Raw genomic sequence first — 20990 nt, 5'->3', positions numbered from 1 at the left:
CTTGGCACGTGAGGGGGAAAGGCTTGGCAGCGAAGGGGTTAACAGAATCTTGCAGTGTTTTAATTTAACCCGGCAAGAAGTCCCGAGTGAAACTCTGCAAGTTCCGCCCACCCCTAGTATTAAGATACACGGATTCGAGTCAGTTCTGCAGCCAAAGGAATATGCAGGGCTGGCGTTTAGCATGCCTCTCACTCAGGCTGCCACCGACAAGATGGGCGCAGGAGCTCTGGTGTCTCCCTAAGACCTGGCTCCAAATAAATCAGTAAGTCTGTTTAAACACTTTTTTAGTGAAGGCTATTGATAACATTGTCTGATTTTTGTTTTCCTTTTCTTTGTCCTACTCACTACTACCCCTCCCACGTTTTCAATACATAAGACAATTAAAGAAGACGAGTAAGAGTGGATGCTAAATTAGGTATGGCCCAGGGCACTCTCTGAGTAAAGGCCAGCTGAACTCTATGAACATGTACCAGTTTAACAGTGAAAAGCTGGGGCCGACACTTAAATTGTAAATCAACTTTGCTGAGACGTTCCAGTTATGCCCCATTAAACGTGAAACGGTTCTTATATTCTTTCTGAGAACTGCCGGCCAGACTGCCCTCACAAGGTGTAGACGTGCTGGTATTCAGATTCCGCCCTGCACAGGCCTCGTGATTCAAAGGCATCCATTTAAATTAGCATCTCTCAAACTTCGGTGAACGTCCTAATTACACAAGCGATATGGAGCGGTTGCTCGTACAAACCCTCGTGTGGAATTTGTGCCAGCATTAATTACGAAGAGATCTTTGGCGGGACGCCCATATTTTCGATGTTTGCGACGAGCTGTAAATCCAGCTGCGATGTCTTCCTCTCTCAATCCCAAAACGTTCATGTCGCTGCGGGAGGCCAGCCGTGTGTCCCACCCCGCAGCTGCACACCTCCCCAGGGGAGGGGACAGAGGCCCATTGATTAAGCTCCTCTGGGGCGTGGTTCCACCTAAGGCAGCGAGGGTTCTGTGCCTGGGGAAATCCCACACTCCTGTCGGCCAGGACAGGCCTAGGATGTATCTTCACCACAGAAAGCGTTCATGTCCGCAGACTGCAAAAAATCTCTTCGTATGGAATGATGGGTGAACGTTTGAGCCTCTGAGCCAGGTGAGGGGCAACCGAGCTCATGCCGTCCATGACAGTGAGTTTCATTTCATTATAATTTGTAAATGAAATAGTTGTTGTTTGCCACTGCCTGTGTTTGTTTTCACGTGACCATGCGTGTGTACTGGTAACGTTTGGATCCCAGTTTCTTAAATGTTTCACTTTTTACTCTTCCCATGTTTTGTTTTATTTTACAAAACAGTAATTGGATTTTTGTAGGTGTGATCCTGTCTTTATTTTTCTATCGATTTTTCCAAATTTAAAATGACGCAGATCAAGTTAATTAACACGCATTATCGGTAACTATTTACCGAGGAATTTCACCTGAGGCGGGAAGGAACACTGGACGTACACGTTTTCAATGGTGAACTCTACCTGTTTACCTTTATGCAAAAGAAAATTATTATTTTCTTATTCCCGGATAAAATGGTAAAATCCACCTATTAAAGATGTGTATTAACCATATTAAATGCGTTTTAGTTCCCGTCACAGCGTGCACGTCACGCCCCACCCCACCCTGAAGTCCTCTGTGAAAGAATTTCACCGCGAAATCGAGGTAGAACTTATTTGCGTCCCTTTGGTCATTTCAGCCTTTGAATTCCGACTTGATTTAAACATTTTATTTAGATTCACGTATTTGCTATTAATTGGATGAATACTTTCTGGGCCCCATGAAGGCAGTTTGATTTAAAACAAAAAAAACGAGAGCCCCTCGGTCTTTGTTAAATAGTTACCAGACAACTTTGTGTCATTTTGTTTACAGCCTGGAATTTCATTAGCCTCACAACAGCATTCTGGGAATTGTATTTCATTTCCGTTCAAACGAATCGAGTGGATTAAAGCAACTGAAAGTAAGGATTTGTACCAGAAAACACATGATTTAAATGGGTTTGTTCCAATGATATAGATTTACCTTGTATCATTTAGGACTAACGTGTACTTTTTGGCTAGATTTTAATTGCATGGTTTTACGTTGCAGAAAAATGTATAATTTACACCTCGAGTCCTTTATTAGGGCATTTGCAGAAAATGTGATTTAGTCTCTTGGAATTCTATTTAGAGTCCATGGCTTAACCCTTATGACTTCTACGTACCTTTATTGTTATCCTTCATAGTCTGGCAGTTGACTGCTATAGATGTCGGTTGCGAACAGCACTAAACGTAGAGCTGGCTTTGGTTCAGCCCTTTGCTTGTGACTGGGTGCCTTTCGGCCATATCTCGCGGACATGATTCTGATTTATTGTCTTTCCTCGATATTCTGTTTGTCCTGCCCGAGGAGCAGTTCAGTTTTACCGTATTTTGATGGGATGGCATGCATTTTCCTCTGATGATGTCACAAAATGCACACCCTTGCCTCCCTCCACCTCGTGTTCTAAACGCCACTCACTTCTGTATCTGCCTCACTAGTCTTAAAAAGAAATGGATGGATGTCTGCAAGTGTGCATGCATGGCAGCAGGCCCACTTGAAGATATTTTTCTTGAAGTATAGCAAGATTGATGGCTGCTGCGGATGGGTCTGCAATAACGATTGCCATGTAGGAAAAAACAAGCATTGACAAAGATAGTAGCTGTCATCTGAGAGGCCTATATCAATTCTGCCAGAACCTTTTACTTTTGCCATCATAATTGTTAAACCACAAGCGCCAGAATCTAAGGTGGGGAGACGATAAGAGAGAACTGAACAAGGTAATCGGGCTTGATGCGATAGCACATCCATTGTCTGAGGCAGCAGGTCTATTTTTGTTTAGCCCCGTTTTGACTGGACCTTATTAAAGCGATTTTTTTCTATGCCCTTTACTTATAATATGTTCTTTTCATATTTTCCAGGTGGAAGCATTCCCCGTGCGGCATCGTTTTGGTTTCTGTGCAGCATAACAAGCTTTCTGTACTTTTTTTGTTTTTTTTAAAGACATTTCTGGCCATAAGCAGGATGCGCTTTGGGAGGTGCAAGGGCCTCTTCTGGCTAGCAGTAACCTTTGACCTGGGGGGCCTTGCTTTGATATTGGTTGGCATCTTCGCAAACTTGCAGCTGGACGGTCGCTCATTTGGCGAGTTCCTCATCTACTGTGGTGGCATTGTGGTCTTCTTCAGCCTGCTTTGGTGGCTGGCCTGGTACTCCGGCAACCTTGAGATCTCCTTGGAGGACCTGCAAAAGGAAATTGTGATCGACAAGCCGAGGAGCTTCAAGCAGCTGGCCCGGAAGTTCTCAGAGAGGTTCTCCAAGAGGAAGCAAAGGAGGAAGGCCTCGCCTCCAACTACAGGGAAGAAGGACGTAGTATTAGATGTTGGGCCCAGGCAACTGGAAACTCCGAACCTCCCCGGGGAACCTCTCTACTGCTCTCCCCCAGGGTGCATCAACAACAGCATTTCTCCCCATTTAGACTCTCCCATCTTTCTCTGTGAGGAAGGCTCAAAGGGACATCTAGAGCTCAGCTCCCTGAGCAAGCTAGACAACCAGTTGGTCATCATCCCTTGGCCAAAGGAAGACAGGCTGGTGTGAGAAGCATGGTCACGAGCGCCCTCCAAGCTCTCTGCAGGTAACAAATTAAAATAAACTGCTTTTTGTGGTGGGCGGGGCGTGGGGTGGGGTTCTCAAAGACCTTTCCTAGGGGACGTATCATTAGTGCTGTGGGTACGGGGACGAGGCCTGCATGCCTCTGGGACAGGTAAACTCGTAATGGCAGCTTTTTTCTTGGCTGACCAATGTGCCCTGTTTGCTGTGGGAGGGGCTTTCGCGATCCATGATGCTTTGTGCAAAGAGAAATAATAGGTAGTAAAACATCAAAAGAACCTGAGTTTCTCTCGTTCGTGTTTCTGTCGTGGCTTGTGTTCCATACTCGGCAGCAGACCAATTTGCCTCACACCTCTTTATGTAGTGTGAGTGTGAAACCATTTTTCAAAGCATCCCTTCCTGTTCACAGGGCTTGGAGATGCCGAGGAAATCCCGCTTGGCATTGATCGAGAGAATTTCAGTTTTAGGTGGGAGTAGCACACCCAGGTACGATTTTTTTTTTTTTTTTCTTCTTTACATTCTGTTACGTAGTCATGCTTGCCATTGCATGGCTGAGCTGTTATTGCCACATCGCATAATACAATACATGCATTTTGCGGTGATTGTGGGTGCGCAGAGCTTTACGCTGGTCAGATAATTGTCAGCTCAAACCTGACTTGCGTTAAGTACAACTATACATATTTGAGAGCAAAGTCTCCAGCATCGCCCATGTCTAACACCATACACGCGGCATAGTTCAAGATATGTTATTGCATAGGATGCCGGGTGGTAGAAAGTACTTTTTCAAGCAGCTGTGGTTTTTGTTTTTTTAAAAATATATTTATTCATTTTTATTTTATTTTTTATTTGTTCATTTTTGCACACTCAGTACTGCGCCTCTACTTGAGGAAAAAAGGCGGTTCTTATTTGCTTTGGTTTCAGGTGAGGGAAACGATACTATGAGATGTGTTTTCAGCCAACAAGCAGTATCTCATTTTATGGTTTATTTGTGGTCAGTAGACGGCCACTCCTTGTTTTCAAAACAAGTGGGATGATTACTTGGCAGCAGATTAAACGAACAGGAAGATCCAGTTTGAGTTGTCAATTCGCCCAGCCAGTTCTGGGAAGCGCGCCGTAGTAGCCTCCGAGTGGTTAATGCTGACTAAGAGCACCCACTGAATTGTGTAGTTTTGTGTTTGCACTGCGGCAGCGCCTCATGCCCCGTGCGTGGCACTAAAGCGTGCTTGTTTGTACTTGCTGTAGACCCGTGCTGGCACAGTTTGGGCGCATGAGTGGCCAGAGTTGTGCCGTTGTGTCTTGGGACTCCCTGCTTAGCAATGTGACGGAAGAAGGGCAGGTGGGAGATAGGGCGTGCTCAGGCTACTTACGGTGGCTGGAGTAGCTTACTCTGCTGCTCTCATGTTAGGTTTATGGTGACTACTGGAGCGTTCGAACCACCTCCTGCTCTGTTGTAGGAGGCTGGACTGGCTTGTAGTGAGTACCTAGGGGTACTTGCACCTTGCACCAGGCCCAGGTATCCCCTATTAGTGTATAGGGTTTCTAGCAGCATAGGCTGATAGATAATGGTAGCTTAGCAGAGCAGCTTAGGCTGAACTAGGAGACGAGTGAAGCTCCTACAGTACCACTTGGTGTCATATGCACAATATCATAAGAAAACACAATACACAGATATACTAAAAATAAAGGTACTTTATTTTTATGACAATATGCCAAAAGTATCTCAGTGAGTACCCTCAGTATGAGGATAGCAAATATACACAAGATATATGTACACAATACCAAAATATGCATTAATAGTATTAGAAAACAGTGCAAACAATGTATAGTTACAATAGGATGCAATGGAGACACATAGGGATAGGGGCAACACAAACCATAGACTCCAAAAGTGGAATGCGAACCACGAATGGACCCCAAACCTATGTGACCTTGTAGAGGGTCACTGGGACTATTAGAAAATAGTAAGGGTTAGAAAAATAGCCCACCCCAAGACCCTGAAAAGTGAGTGCAAAGTGCACTAAAGTTCCCCAAAGGACTTAGAAGTCGTGATAGGGGAATTCTGCAGGAAAGACACAAACCAACACTGCAACAACGATGGATTTCCAGTCGAGGGAACCTGTGGAACAAGGGGACCAAGTCCAAAAGTCACAAGCAAGTCGGAGATGGGCAGATGCCCAGGAAATGCCAGCTGTAGGTGCAAAGATGCTGCTACTGGACAGTAGAAGCGTAGGTTTCTGCAAGAACGACACGGGCTAGAGACTTCCCCTTTGGAGGACGGATCCCTCACGCCGTGGAGAGTCGTGCAGAAGTGTTTTCCCACCGAAAGACCGCCAACAAGCCTTGCTAGCTGCAAATCGTGTGGTAAGGATTTTTGGATGCTGCTGTGGCCCAGGAGGGACCAGGATGTCGCAAATTGCGTCAGGGGACAGAGGGGACGTCGAACAAGACAAGGAGCCCTCTCAGCAGCAGGCAGCACCCGCAGAAGTGCCAGAAACCGGCACTACGAGGATGTGTGAAACAGTGCTCACCCGAAGTCGCACAAAGGAGTCCCACGTCGCCGGAGAACAACTTAGAAGGTCGTGCAATGCAGGTTAGAGTGCCGTGGACCCAGGCTGGACTGTGCGCAAAGGATTTCCGCCGGAAGTGCACGGAGGCCGGAGTAGCTGCAAAAGTTGCGGTTCCCAGCAATGCAGTCTGGCGTGGGGAGGCAAGGACTTACCTCCACCAAACTTGGACTGAAGAGTCACTGGACTGTGGGAGTCACTTGGACAGAGTTGCTGGATTCAAGGGACCTCGCTCATCGTGCTGAGAGGAGATCCAAGGTACCAGTGATGCAGTTCTTTGGTGCCTGCGGTTGCAGGGGGGTGATTCCGTCGACCCACAGGAGATTTCTTCGGAGCTTCTAGTGCAGAGAGGAGGCAGACTACCCCCACAGCATGCACCACCAGGAAAACAGTCGAGAAAGCGGCAGGATCAGTGTTACAGAGATGCAGTAGTCGTCTTTGCTACTATGTTGCAGTTTTGCAGGCTTCCAGCGCGGTCAGCAGTCGATTCCTTGGTAGAAGGTGAAGAGAGAGATGCAGAGGAACTCGGATGAGCTCTTGCATTCATTATCTAAGGAATCCCAAGAGACAGAGACCCTAAATAGCCAGAAAAGAGGGTTTGGCTACCTAGGAGAGTGGGTAGGCTAGCAACACCTGAAGGAGCCTATCAGAAGGAGTCTCTGACGTCACCTGATGGCACTGGCCACTCAGAGCAGTCCAGTGTGCCAGCAGCACCTCTGTTTCCAAGATGGCAGAGGTCTGGAGGAGCTCTGGGCACCTCCCAGGGGAGGTACAGGTCAGGGGAGTGGTCACTCCCCTTTCCTTTGTCCAGTTTCGCGCCAGAGCAGGGCTAAGGGGTCCCTGAACCGGTGTAGACTGGCTTATGCAGAAATGGGCACCAAATGTGCCCATGAAAGCATTTCCAGAGGCTGGGGGAGGCTACTCCTCCCCTGCCTTCACACCATTTTCCAAAGGGAGAGGGTGTAACACCCTCTCTCAGAGGAAGTCCTTTGTTCTGCCATCCTGGGCCAGGCCTGGCTGGACCCCAGGAGGGCAGATGCCTGTCTTAGGGGTTGGCAGCAGCAGCTGCAGTGAAACCCCGGGAAAGGCAGTTTGGCAGTACCAGGGTCTGTGCCACAGACCACTGGGATCATGGGATTGTGCCAACTATGCCAGGATGGTATAGAGGGGGCAATTCCATGATCATAGACATATTACATGGCCATATTCGGAGTTACCATTGTGAAGCTACATATAGGTAGTGACCTATATGTAGTGCACGCGTGTAATGGTGTCCCCGCACTCACAAAGTCTGGGGAATTGGCCCTGAACAATGTGGGGGCACCTTGGCTAGTGTCAGGGTGCCCTCACACTAAGTAACTTAGCACCCAACCTTTACCAGGTAAAGGTTAGACATATAGGTGACTTATAAGTTACTTAAGTGCATTGTAAAATGGCTGTGAAATAACGTGGACGTTATTTCACTCAGGCTGCAGTGGCAGGCCTGTGTAAGAATTGTCAGAGCTCCCTATGGATGGTAAAAGAAATGCTGCAGCCCATAGGGATCTCCTGGAACCCCAATACCCTGGGTACCTCAGTACCATATACTAGGGAATTATAAGGGTGTTCCAGTAAGCCAATGTAAATTGGTAAAATTGGTCACTAGCCTGTTAGTGACAATTTGAAAGTTATGAGAGAGCATAACCACTGAGGTTCTGGTTAGCAGAGCCTCAGTGAGACAGTTAGTCATAACACAGGTAACACATTCAGGCACACTTATGAGCACTGGGGCCCTGACTAGCAGGGTCCCAGTGACGCATACAACTAAAACAACATATATACAGTGAAAAATTGGGGTAACATGCCAGGCAAGATGGTACTTTCCTACACCTGTGTACAGCAATTGGAACATCTAGTGTGTAATGTTGTTAAGTGTTGAGCTCTCAGCACAGTAAAGGGCTTGGTGTCCCTTGACCATTTTGGAGGCCGTGTTCATATGTTAAAAGTGCGCGTGGTGTCAAGGGGAGTGTAATGGTGCCACAGCCATGCACCCCAGGGGAAGGAAAACTAGTATGAGTATTAGAAAGAGTGACGCAGGGTCAGTGGGCTGTCATTTTACACTGCTGTGGATGTGCATGCAGTTGGATATGAGACACACAAGATTATGGTAGGAGTGCTTGCAAAAAGTCTAACCACCGACCAGGGTTCGACTTTTTTGTTTTTGTTTTGTTTTTAAACAATAATTCCTCCTTCATCACAGTTTGTGTGATTTAATGTTATGCCATTAGCGGCCAATGGAATGGTCAGATGTTGGTCCCTTGTTCACTGTGCTGTAGGATCCAAATTATTCCTCACTGATGAGGCTTAGTAAGACTGAAACCATTCTAAGGTTGCTTGTGTTTTCCTCTGGAGGGGACCTCGTCTGGCAGTTCGGATGGACTGTTCCGACAGGGGGACTGATTTCTGATTTGCATGAGGCCTGTCTTTGTCAAGAATGGGCAGAAAAAAAATGAGCATGCCATCCCGAGTGATTGCAGGTGGTTAGACTTTTTGCAAGCATTGCTTCCATCATCTTTTGTGTGCGTGATTAACATACAATTACATCGCATGTAAGATAGATGCTCTGCATGCGTCCACTACTTCCATTGGTAATAAATGTGGCATGGGCCTGTTATGCGGATCAGTTATCTTGAAAGGATGTTAAGTTTGACATGTTTTATTTCTTTAATCTCAGAGCTACATACTCCTTAAAACTAAGGCCGGAACCTTTCCCAAAAATAATGAAAGAATGCAGAGTTTGCAAATTCAAGGTTCACTGACTGAAAATCCATTCAGTACAGGTTGAACATCAGCTCTAACAACATTTGGGTAATGATTTCTTCACTTTGCACCCTTTGTTCGATCGCATTCAGTATTTACTTTAGATAAGACCTGAGTCAATTTAATTAGTCTGTCCTTGTGGGTTTATGAGTGTGTTGTGGTGAGCTAGGCATAAGAAAACTTGGGAATCTCTCACGAAGGTGCAGGTCCAGCGGCGTCAAATAAATTGCTAGTTAACAAAGAAAGCGACTGAACCTCAAATGCAATTTCCTAACCAGAAAAATGTACAGACAACGTAGATGAATGTCTGGGAGTATCTACTCCGTTCTTCTCGCTTGCTTTATCTAACTCTTGGCATCTTGGAAAGCGTGCAGTGAGTCCCTGTATTGTACCCCTGAGCTAAAGGAGATCATCTATGGCGTTGAAAGGACCACCTTGAAGCCATAGGAACATGTCTCACTATGTTGAAGATTGACAGTGTCTATATACATGACCGATATCAAGTCCACCCAGGACCAATTTATTCCATCTCACTCGTGCAGGTCCTCCCAGACCACAAATCGATCTTTGGCCTTTTAATTGGTTTGCCTCTTCTTAGACACATTGGTTAGTTCGATATGGAGCAATCGGATTCTGAAGCACCTTACAGCCTTCCTGTAAAAGCTTTGTGATTCACAAAGATTGTGTGGTAAAGGGTATCCTGCTGTGTATTATAGGATTATATACTCTGTATCATCACACCCTCATCCCATTCTTTAAAGCAGAGTTCTGCAGTGTGACATGCACCTATGGGAGTGGAAATGTGAGACACTCCACTGCTCCTCAGAGCAAGTGTAGCCTATTTCTCACATCCCTACTTCCAACCATGTACTAGGAAGTTTGCAGTCCACCACTCTAACATTACCTAGGTGATCTTGTTTGTTAATGCCACTTTCTCTGCAGTTGCAACATAGGCTTGATAAAGATTTGCAAAGAAAATCCAACACATCGTGGTGAGAGCATCTCGAATTCAAGCTACTTTACAGGCAATCTGTGGAGCACTTCACAGTGGCAATTGTATTTTTGAAAACCGTTAATGCATCCGACAATAAGTCCTTCTAGGAAATCAGTCACTTCTTGATCATTTACTTATAGTTCTGGGTCTCTCTTCTGAATATTGTAGAATTATTAACTCCTTAATCATTTAAGATTCCCCTCTAAATCCGTAGCTATGATTACTTCAATTAAAAAAAATATATATATCCCAGGCCCATGGATAAGACGCCAACAATGGTGAGGATGACAACAATGGTGAGGATGACAACACTTCACACTGACAAAAAAGCCATCAGAATGGATTGGGTCACTCGTAGTACTTTGAGGCACAGGTTTCGAATGGTAGGGGGGAGTAGGAAGCACTTCTGCTGCTGTTGTAATGCCATTTCAAAAGGAGCATGAATCTGTTTATTCCTTTCTAAGAGGGTTATAGGTGAATGAAAAATGTTGGAGCCAACACTTTTTGGAGGAGTAAAATGAGAATTAGGAGTCTGGTATTGTGACTGATGCCAAGGATATGCTTGGTTGGAATTATTAATCTGGCCTCCCCTCTAAGCAGCAGAATGAAAGCAAGGTCCCTCTGCCATTGACTCACTACTGAGGTGGCTGGCTCCAAAGCCTCTTGGATGGAAGGAGGCCAGCTGCATATTCATCCAACAAACTTACTGAATGACAGACTTCTGAGTTCATTGCACTTCCCATGAGGGCAATAGTTGTACTTGTTTCTTCCAAGTACTCATGAAAAGTGTTTATTTTTCTACAATAAAATGTTCAAGTACTAGAGACATGATAAAGCAATAACATTTGTGCCCCAAAGTAGCATTATTGAAACCAAGTATGTGTTGACTGTTGTAGAGAAATACGCATTAGTGAGCCAGCAGTTGGCTCCTGTCAGTGTTTCTCGTTAAGGAGGTGTGAAAACTACTCCCAGAACAGAAACAATACCTTAGGCTTTTTAGCAGGGAGAGCTAGGTGTGAGGTATGTGAGTCCTATCAGTTTAGGAATTGCAGCTATGGCAGGGCCATGAATGTTCTTAACTTGAATGGGACCAGGGTGAGGATTGCATATTCATAGTTGCATATAAAGATACACTTGGAGACAGACGTTTTTGCTTCCTGACCACACCATAGCCAGCTTGGCACCAGGGAGAGGTAGCTGGTCCCAAAATGGTGGGATTGAGGAGAAGGGGGATTCTCATTGCTCTAAACAGACCCCTGACTCATATACCAGAAACCTCCAAGGGCAGAAGGGGATTTTTCGTGAATTAGTGCACTGTGTGATAGTCATACTAGCTAGAAAATCCTGAAAAAGTAGCACCTTAACCACAACTCATCACAGCACATCTGTACCTTCAGATGAACAGAAGAGGGCTGGACCTGTTTGTGACATGTGGAGACCTGAATGGCTGGACCTGTTCCCCCCCCTTTGGCCCAGAACTGAGAAGTGGACTTCAAGGGGGTCAGCTGGCTGATGTCTTGTGTGGCGACAGGGACACAACAAACTGCAAGTGGCCTTTTTCCTGAATTGGCCATTTGCCACTGGACCCTGCTGGTGAACTCTACTACAGTCAAGCCTGGCTCCTAAGTTCTGCTCCTGAGGCCCTGGGAGCCTTAGAAATGGCTAAGGGGGGCTTCAAGAAAGTCTGAAAGGTTGGGACATAGAACATTTTTGAATTTCCAACACCTCCGGAAATGTGAGAGTGACTTTGCAGCAAAGGTGTCACAATTTCAAGAGGACTTAATCAGATGCAGCTTCAGGTGTGCCCCGCTAGAGAACTTGTAGTTCCCATAAAGCAACTAAGTCCAACGGTAGACACCTTGAAAGGGAAAGGGTGCAAAAAGTATCCTCACTTTGAGAGAACTTCAATGGCTGCAAAATTTGAATTTGCCTGCTGTGAGCTTTTTCCTCCAAAATCAACCGCTATAGATAGACTTCGTCCAATCTGACTTCGAGAGGACTTTGCCAGATATATGTAATCTTGCCCCGCTGGAGTATTTAGACTTCCATTTCCTTCCAAGTTAGTAGATAAAATCTTTGACTAGGGCAACTTAGCCCAGTGTATCAGACCTCTGCTCCATTGTGATCACCCTGAAATAACACCTACGTCCCAGTCAACTGTGAATAGTGACTTTTGAGTTACCCTTTGCTTTTTCTTTCTGTGCTTTGTCCTAAACTTTTAAAAATTCATATCTCCAGTTCCCCTTATCGGATTTTAGTCATTTCAGTGTTATTATTCTAATTCAAATTTTCTCTGGTTTTCAAAACTGGTTGTGGGATTCTTATTTTTGTGCTGATTTAATTGTTTTGATTCTGTTAAATACTTTAAACACTTCCTTAAATTAAGCTAGTCTGCTCTGTGCTATAGCTACCGGGGGTTGAGACCAGGTTTATTTATTCAACTTGTAAGCTGGCCCTATCTGTATTTTGGACTAATCACTTGAGAAGGACTCAAATCCTCCCCAACTAATTTTCTTGATTTATTAACTAATTGAACATATTTTCTTAACCTCTGACATGAAAGGATGAGCAGAAAGTCCTTTTTTTTTTTTTCTTCTTTTTTTTTTTCACGTTGTTTCTTCACAAATGCAGAAAACATTGACAAGCGATGAACATCCTCTACCCCCTCGCCCCAAAGAGTGTGGCACTGGTAAAGCACCTGTAATGCATTCAAAGTTGATTTTTTTTTTTTTCCAATGTGGGGCAGCAGATTTCTAGTCATGTGAACATATCTATGCCGTCCGAGAGTCACTACTTTGGACTAACTTATCTGATCATGCTTATAGAAAGTCAAGAATTTGAAGTGTGGTGTACTGACATGTTTCCTTCTTTATGCTGCACATCAGGTGTGGACTGTTTGTATGTAAATTCTCAAACGTTTTGAGACTAGGCTGATTTGTATTATCTGTGTGATAACTGCGTTGGTCATGACCCCAGGAAGCTGTCTGTTACTTGTGCTGCCTAGTAGTTGGGGCATGGGATTATTCTACCAGAAATTTTGATAATAGTTATACAAAACTTATTTTTTTAAACCTTTCTGGTTCACCCTGTGTGTCTCCTGCTCAGACTTGGCATTCATCCTCAGCCATCATCACCAGTCACAGAAGAATCCTCCGGAGCGACGTCCTACACTTCTTTCAGACATACATGTTAGTCTCTCTCACTGTGGATGGACTTTCTCTGCACTGCCACCATACCTTGGCCAACTGTTGCAACTTCATTGGTGCACTCTAAAGTGGTCTTTAATGGAACTGCAAGGAAAGGCAGGCTTAATGTAAATTCCATAGTATCTAACCCTCCGTTGTAAAAGCAACATGAGCACCCAGGAAAAGACAAACTGGTTGAACTCCATGATGGGAATGGACTAGAAGGAGGAGTCGACGCTGATGGAGTAGTAGTTGCTTAGAGGCAAAACTGTGGTTTACTGTGCCAGATAAGAAGGGGCTAGCTCTCAACTTAGCTTAGTACCTTAATGCGCACACACTGATGGATGCGAGGCTCAGGCATACGTAGTTGTTGGCAGGTGGTTGCCATTTTAGGCCTGGTGATCTCTGAGGGGACTAGACATCAGTTGACGTAGCTGTTGTAAAGTTGGTCATTCTCTATACTGTGAGCAGCTAGAAAGGCACTGAATATCTGCTTGATCAGTTTTTCAAACACTAACATGTTCTGCCTTGAGGAAGATGTGACCCTTGGAAAAACAGAACCAGACACTTTAAATGTGACAGCGTCATTGTAGAAGGGCTCCAATGCTTTTTAGTGCGTTGTGCTGTATGAATGCACAAATACAAGCTTTATTCTATACCCATCTGTTGGAAACCATACTTGCATACTTGTAATGGATATCAGTCTTTTGGGTCTTTGTTTGGCCAAGTAAGGTGGTTGACGTGTAGAGGTTAGTGACTTTGTTTTGCAGCGTGCGTCGATATATATTTTTTTTTCCAGGTGGCAAAGTGATAATTCAGGTATGGAAGTGGGTCCACAGAAGGGTGAGAAAAGGCAATGCCCTGGTAAAACTGTGGACACTGCTTCTCTTGGTGAGAATTGCAAGACATTTCTGAGACACGCCTGATCTGACAGAAGCTCTAACTTGGCCTGGAAGGCAAGAGATGACTAGGAGTAAAGCCCAAGGTGTCATTACAGCATATATAACCGGGAAAAATTCCCAGTACACTCCAAACAAATGAGAGTTCCAGGGATTTGTTCTTAACGTTGATCAGCAGTTCTTCAATCTTCTTCGTATTAAGCTTGGCAGTGGTTGGAAGTAAGGGTTTGATTCGAGTGCTGCCAAGGTCCATTTTGAAGTTTTTGTGTCAAGAAATCTTACTACAAAAACTTGAAAAAAAGGGTTCAAATGGTGCATTATACAGCTCGGACTACGATACGACAATACTTAATATTTCATGCCGCTGGTCTCCATGGCCTTCTTGAGTTGCCCCTCCCCCCCCCCCCCCCCCCCCCACACACACACACAAAACAACAAACGTTAACTCTAGTGGCTAGCCCTATCCATTGCCTTTTTTCAAGCTCATGCTCTGCTGCTTTTGCCATCAGATACAGTGGTCAGCAAACATATGCAACACTGCTAAACTGACAATTCCCATCCCTCCTGGGGTCATTGCATTTGACTTGTGCCCAAGGGCAAGTAGGAAATCCTGCACTGGATGCTGCTTTGAAATAATAAAATGCATTTGAAAGATGGATGAAATGCTGGCATCTGCTCTCATCCACACAGATATGGTATGTAGAGGTCCTGCTGTATTACGGATAACCACCCTATACCGCCTTGGCGCACAGCCTGTCCTTACATCAAGGTCAGCCTAATTTTGCTTGAACACAGAAAAACATTAACAGCAAAGAGAATTAACAACATTTGGCTCATACTTTATAGTTGTCCGACAACAAACGCTGCCATTTGTTACTCTCTGTGTTTTCCATTTAGGAAATCATTTAGTAAATCAAATGGTCCTTCTTGGAAGCATCTTATCATTGATTGCTGTCTTTCCCCCAAAAGAGGAAAGAGTACTTTAATCATATTAAAGTCAGTATAAGACTACATCATAATCAACAGAGCAGCAATTTAAACCTTTTAGGACACCATGATATCAACGTAAACATTCTGTGACCAAATGTATCGTTTTTTTGGTTTTTTTTGCAGAGAAAAGTAAAGTTCCACTCTCCAAGCATCTATGGAACTATGCTATAAAAAGCTCTTTAAGTCCTGAAGTTGTGAAGAGAAGCCCGAGTTTGGCTGGTACGCAAGCCCCCCCTAGCACTGCCTGAGGTAGTCCGAGTGAGAAGAACTCATGGGCTGCGAAGTTTCTGCTGTTCCACCAGCCATGCATTTCAGCCCCAAGGTCCGCCATGGGAAAACAAATGTTAGAATCTGGCAGGCAGAAGGGCAAGTAATCTCTCTGTTAGCAACACGAGTGAGAAGGGCAGCTTCTCTTAAGCATACCGTCGCACATCTTCTCTCCTCCTTGAGACCAATCTTCTAAGGCCTGATCAAGCTGCCGGACTCCTCCTCAACCTGACCCCTTCATCACCACCCTCTCCCACAATGATACAATAGGAGCCCTGTCTCTGGTCGTTTATTTGTATGGAGCTTTGCCGACTCTGCCCTGGGCCACAGCAATAGCGCCACAGGACAAACTTATGCTGCATTACTGAAACAGGCCACTCCTGATGCCACGACACTGACAGACCCTGAGGACGAGGAAATCCTTGACTGGCACTTGAACAGTAGTACTCAGTACACCCTCCCTCTAAATCCGTGGTCTCCAAACTTTTTAATGCTGCCCCCCCCCCAGTTGAAAAAGAAAAATCATTGCCCCCCCTCAGAATTTTTCACAATTATTTCATAAAGATGGCAATGTTTAAATATGTCTAGACCTATTTAAACATTGCAGTTAAGTACTGTTACTTTTTTAAATATCCAATAATATACTTCTGCTTAAAACAAAGGCCTGTTATCTGTATAATGCTTCTTTTAGCAAGAGTCTGGCGCCCCCCCTGGGATCACTTGAGGCCCCCCCCTAGGGGGGCTCACCCCCCAGTTTGAAGACCTCTGCTCTAAATAAACATTCTTTGCTGTTTCACTGCCAGCAACTACTTTGTGTGCCTGCTCCCTCCTCCTGCATGACTGACATGGAAACACCCCCAAACGTACCTTAACACCAGCCACCCTTGGTCAAAGTAATGGCTGTGAGTCATCCGCATTGGGATAACCTTGCTTGCAAATCAAGGAATTGTAACGCAGAAGGCTGAACAAGGAAATTATAAGTATTGTGGTCAACACTGAGAAGAACTGGTCCCACTGGAAAACAGCTGGCTTATGGTGTAACCAGGTAATTTTGCCTGAGTTTCTGAAAGTCCCAGCTCTGGAGCTGATGAGAAGTCATGAGAGGTCACTCTAAGTGAGGGTTCCTGACTATGAACCAATCAAGAAAGGTCGCAACCACTGCATGCTAGATTACAGTGATCTATCATATGAAATGTTGCCAAGGGACCAAAGAGGGTCTGGGGATAACCACCGTATTTAGTCCCAGAGTCAGTCCTTCAAGGACTGAATACAAGGAAACAAAAGACTCCTTCCTGGGTATTTAAGGAAGTATCGATGAATAGTGAATTTCCAGCATGAAAACTTAGAAACCACCAGAAGCTTCTAATTTGGTAAACACTTGAAGGCTTGTGAGGGTCTGATTTTTTTCAAAACGGGTGGTGTGGGGACTGCCCCTTCCCCAAGAAAGTTACAATACTTTAATTGTGAGTTATTCAAGACATGTCATAAAATATGACTGCATCATCTTTGTGAGGAATTTGTCCTGATCGAGAACTGATGTAGATTTGAGACCAAAATAAGGTTACCCACAAGGGAGTGGGAGGAATTTATTCAAAAGTGGTTCTGGGTGAGCTTGAATTGGTGGTCCAGAAATAACTGAAGTTTATCACAAGCATGGGGTGATGCATTTATATGTTAACAGTGCTTTCAGTCATGGTGCGTAGGATGGGTTAATTAATATTAGATTTTCATAGTAGTTCTAACCAGTTTTGTCTGATAAGGGGACTAAGTGAGGTTTCAGCCTATTTATTGCAAAGAGGAACTTGAGTAACACTTGCTTACCTAAGAGACTGTGAACATTGACCTTAGTCAGAGCAACCATGGTGTCATGACTTCGCAGCCTGCTTAGAAAACAGGAGTGTGTGCTCTCCCACAAGACGATGCGCTATCAAGTGGCTGGTTTGGTTGCAAGCACTGAGGTGATCTGGCAACCGATTGGACAAGGTGTATGTGATGTAGTCAGTATGGCAATTGAACAATAAGTTAATCGGATGGGATGCCAGGGCCTTTATAGGGTAAAACAATAAACGACTGGTCTGAATGACTGATGTAAGGCAGTGCATCACAAAAGACCCCGAGGCACTTGAGAATACTGAGCTGGGAGTTAAATTGTGGAAGGTGTATCGGATGACTTCATTAGAAGCGAGGCAGACCTATGAGGTGGGAGCACATGAGGTGGGTGAGGCATTGGATAAGGAGTACTGAAGATGCGGGGGTTGTGGGGTATTCGTAGAATAAGAACATCCTCTGAAATTGCGACAACTGTATAGAACATGTTCCAGTTTGAGTTAAGGGAGCAACAACATTAGCAAGAATTCAAAGTGGGTTAGAAAGACAGAGCACAGTAAGCCTAGCGTGATAGCAAACTGATCTGGAGAACGTATGTGGGCCACAGGGCAAAGAAATAAGCTGTCTGGCTGATCGAATGCATTAGCACGATGCCTTGTCTGGCAGTAGGTAGGCTTCAGTTCCATGTGTGGTAGAAGGAACTGAGCCGAGTTTACCACCTTCCTCGTAGCCGCTTGCCATCGAAACCAGCGAAGGAGTCTGTGTTGCAATATGTTTGGGCGTGTCAGCGACCCACCCTTTTTTCTCTGAACAAACAAACCTATGTTTGCTTCAGTGTGTAATTGTCAGAAGTGTTAGAATTATTTGAGTTGATGAAGTGTGTGCGTGTTTTTTTTTCCTTTTTTTTTTCCTTCAAACATTATTATTTTTTCTTATTATATTTGGATGGTTAAGCTAGAGCCCGAGGAAGGTGTTTAGCGAACGGATGTCCCCGGTGTCTTCATTCCAATCCTCGTCATATCCCTCTACTGTAGTTGCAAAACGTGATTTCGTAAAGTGCATTGCGTGTGGAAGTGTGAAATATGGCGAAGTACACAGGCGACCTGGTGTTGGATCTGAACTGTAATTTTCCATTTACTACATTCCACAAACTCTTCATCTTGAAAGGGATTGCATTAGAGCTGTAGGTATCCACTTCAGATCAATCAGATCAGCAGAGATTTTGTAATCTCTTGTATCTGAGGAGCAGCACCTGGCTTCTTAGGAAACGTAGATAATTCAGGCACCTCTAGCAAACTGTCTAATAAAAGGTTGAAGAGTAAAAATTGTCCCTTTTTCCTCTGACAAAATAAACCGTCAGGTGTAACTTTGTTGCAAGTAGCACAACAACTATTGAGAAAATAATTACTCAAATAAAATTTATTTATTGAACATTAACAAATAAATATAAATGGACTCGAGTAATCTTCATAAATCTGCACCGACATGTTTACACTGCCGCACAGGTGCAGGTTTACCAATACCGGTATTTAGAAAATTCCTGGAATCCTAGGACAGGAGTATTCTTGGAAAGGTTTTGAAAATACCTTAAGTCCATCTGAAGGGCTTAGCATGCACTTATTTGTACTTGGTGTACAACAGCGAATTGGCAAACGGTATTGCATTTGTGTAATGCGTGTAACCCACAGTGGCACGGATTGCAGTCCCCTTGCGGTTGACATTAACTTTTCTAGAGGTAAAAGAGCGAGTGCTGTTGAATAATTATTCATAGCGCTGTGAAACAAGAAAGTTATTGTCAGCAACCCCTACATAAAAATCAATCACTTAATATATGATGCCATGTTTGACGGACTCTGCTCTTCCTTCTCACCCAGTATCGCTAATTTAGACATTAAAACATCGATTATTTAAACCTCGCATCACTTTGTGGTGTGTTATATACATAATCGATGTTAATACTGTACTCCCTATCGCCTTCTATAGTGCTTGTTGAATACATCTCATATCATATGCTTTGAATTAACTGTTTCTCTCTCGACAAGGTCTTCGTGCATAATAACTTGCCCCACCCACCCCCGTGTCACTACTCACCTGTCAGACAGCCACCCGTCTTTCTTGCTCCCCTTTTATAGTGAATCAGACCATGTTAACCCTCCTAGAGTTAAGAGTCACGCCTGCTTAATTAACACAGCTCTCTCACTTTTGTGTTTTCGTTTGAAGGGGAAATAATCCATCCTGCATGTGAGGGGCGGGTTTTGTAGATTTAAATTGACTTCGTCACATGGCAAGTACACGTTTGCACAATCGATGGTGACCATGGCTTTTATTCTCATGCGGGTTGGATGTTGTAACATAACAATTTCCTGTGAATGGGTTGGCTGTTGTTCAATAGACTTTGATTCTAGTAGATGCTGATGCACATCACAGATGGTGGATATTGCACCGTCAGAAGGGGTCAAGCATTGGTTAGGAGTGATGGGAAACACCTGTTTGACAGGAGTTTTAATTAACTCACTCTTTCTTTCTAATTTTAGATTTGCCAGAGATGGTGTTCAGATGCATATCCTCTCAATGGAGCATTTCTGCTGCTGGCTATGCTGTCTTGGAGCTGTTGTGCTTCCAGAGGACTTCCATGCCAGGTTTGGCAGGCTCCAGCTGTTTGAACTCAAGCCTGCACTGCCTCCCACCTCAGAGCAGACACTGTAAAAGTCCTGGGTTGTTTTTCACTCCGAATTTTCATCTGTTTTTTTTTTTTGTAACCTTGGTCCATCAACATCAAGCTGTAGGAGCTAGTGCACAGAATGAATATGTGCACGTATTTATTCCTCTTCTAAAACGCAAGTCTAATCCTCCCTCCCCCTCGAGCCATGTTTGCCTGTTGTTTTTTACTTGAACATTGGTCAGATAGTATTAAAGTTTTTTGTTACATTACATGAAAATGCTGAAAGGGATATCTAAAGATAATGGCCTGCAAACAAAAGTAAGTTTACGTTTCAGCCACCATCTTACTGCCTACTAGCCTTGTCTCCATGTAGCCACGGAGTCCTCAATTAATCTGCTCTTCGAAAGAGGTTTATGTGCTTTTGGTCTCTTGAATGTGCTGCCATGTTTTCAATGTGTCCACTGACATTGACACGCTGAGCTGCGGGAATATGTGCATCCTGTTTAACATGGAGGAGATGATTTCACCGCAGGAGAGCGTGCCTTTCCCTTCCGGACTGCTGGATATGGCAAGGACGAAGTGACCAGCCAAGCCTTAAGGCAACCATTGATTGTATTGCTGCTGGTGGATCCTGATCTGGTTTGCACTGTAGGGCATGAACTTATCCATAATTGTGTGCGTGAGTATGACGTATACAGTGGTACAGAATAGCCTTCATTATATTTTAAATCACCCTCTACCGTAGACTGTTTGTTGCCTTCCTTAGATTGTTGATGGGGGCAAGGGAGACCTACAGGTTACTCGCCTTGTAACCTTTCGACAAGCAAATTCTCAAGTTACAACCTTTTATTTTTGTACCACCTAATAACTCTAAACACGTTTGTTCACATTGTTGCTCTGTAAAGTCATTTCAATAAAGGATGATTTACACCCAGCGCTAGATAGTGTCTCCATCCAAAGGAGGTATGTGCTAGCTAGTTTCCTACAGAAAGTTATTTTTATGTCTTTTGTCACAACAAGAAAGATAGATTTTATTCTCAATGGCCCGCTCATTGAAGCTGGATTTCTTCAAAATGGTTCTTGAATTATCTTAGAATACGTTAGACCACTTAAGGCCAAAGAACATCTAGCTTAGCTCATCATGTTAGGCGAAGGCCAGGA

The 20990-nt window shown here is 44.3% G+C and overlaps 1 long non-coding RNA gene across 2 annotated transcripts; it reads left to right on the top strand.

The window, feature by feature from the left end:
* The first annotated feature begins 717 nt into the window (after positions 1-717).
* On the top strand, positions 718-20764 carry LOC138246119 (uncharacterized). Of its 2 annotated transcripts, XR_011194225.1 has the most exons (4): positions 718-1167; positions 2958-3667; positions 4052-4128; positions 19702-20764. It is a non-coding gene; the product is annotated as an uncharacterized lncRNA (long non-coding RNA). The 2 variants fall into 2 exon arrangements; XR_011194224.1 differs by lacking the exon at positions 4052-4128 and having other exon boundaries at positions 728-1167.
* The last annotated feature ends 226 nt before the right edge of the window (positions 20765-20990 follow it).

This window comes from Pleurodeles waltl, chromosome 7 (assembly GCF_031143425.1).
Source record: "Pleurodeles waltl isolate 20211129_DDA chromosome 7, aPleWal1.hap1.20221129, whole genome shotgun sequence".
Classification (NCBI taxonomy): Eukaryota; Metazoa; Chordata; class Amphibia; order Caudata; family Salamandridae; genus Pleurodeles; species Pleurodeles waltl.
Note: the sequence above shows the minus strand (reverse complement) of the source record. Positions and strands in the feature narration are given on the sequence as shown.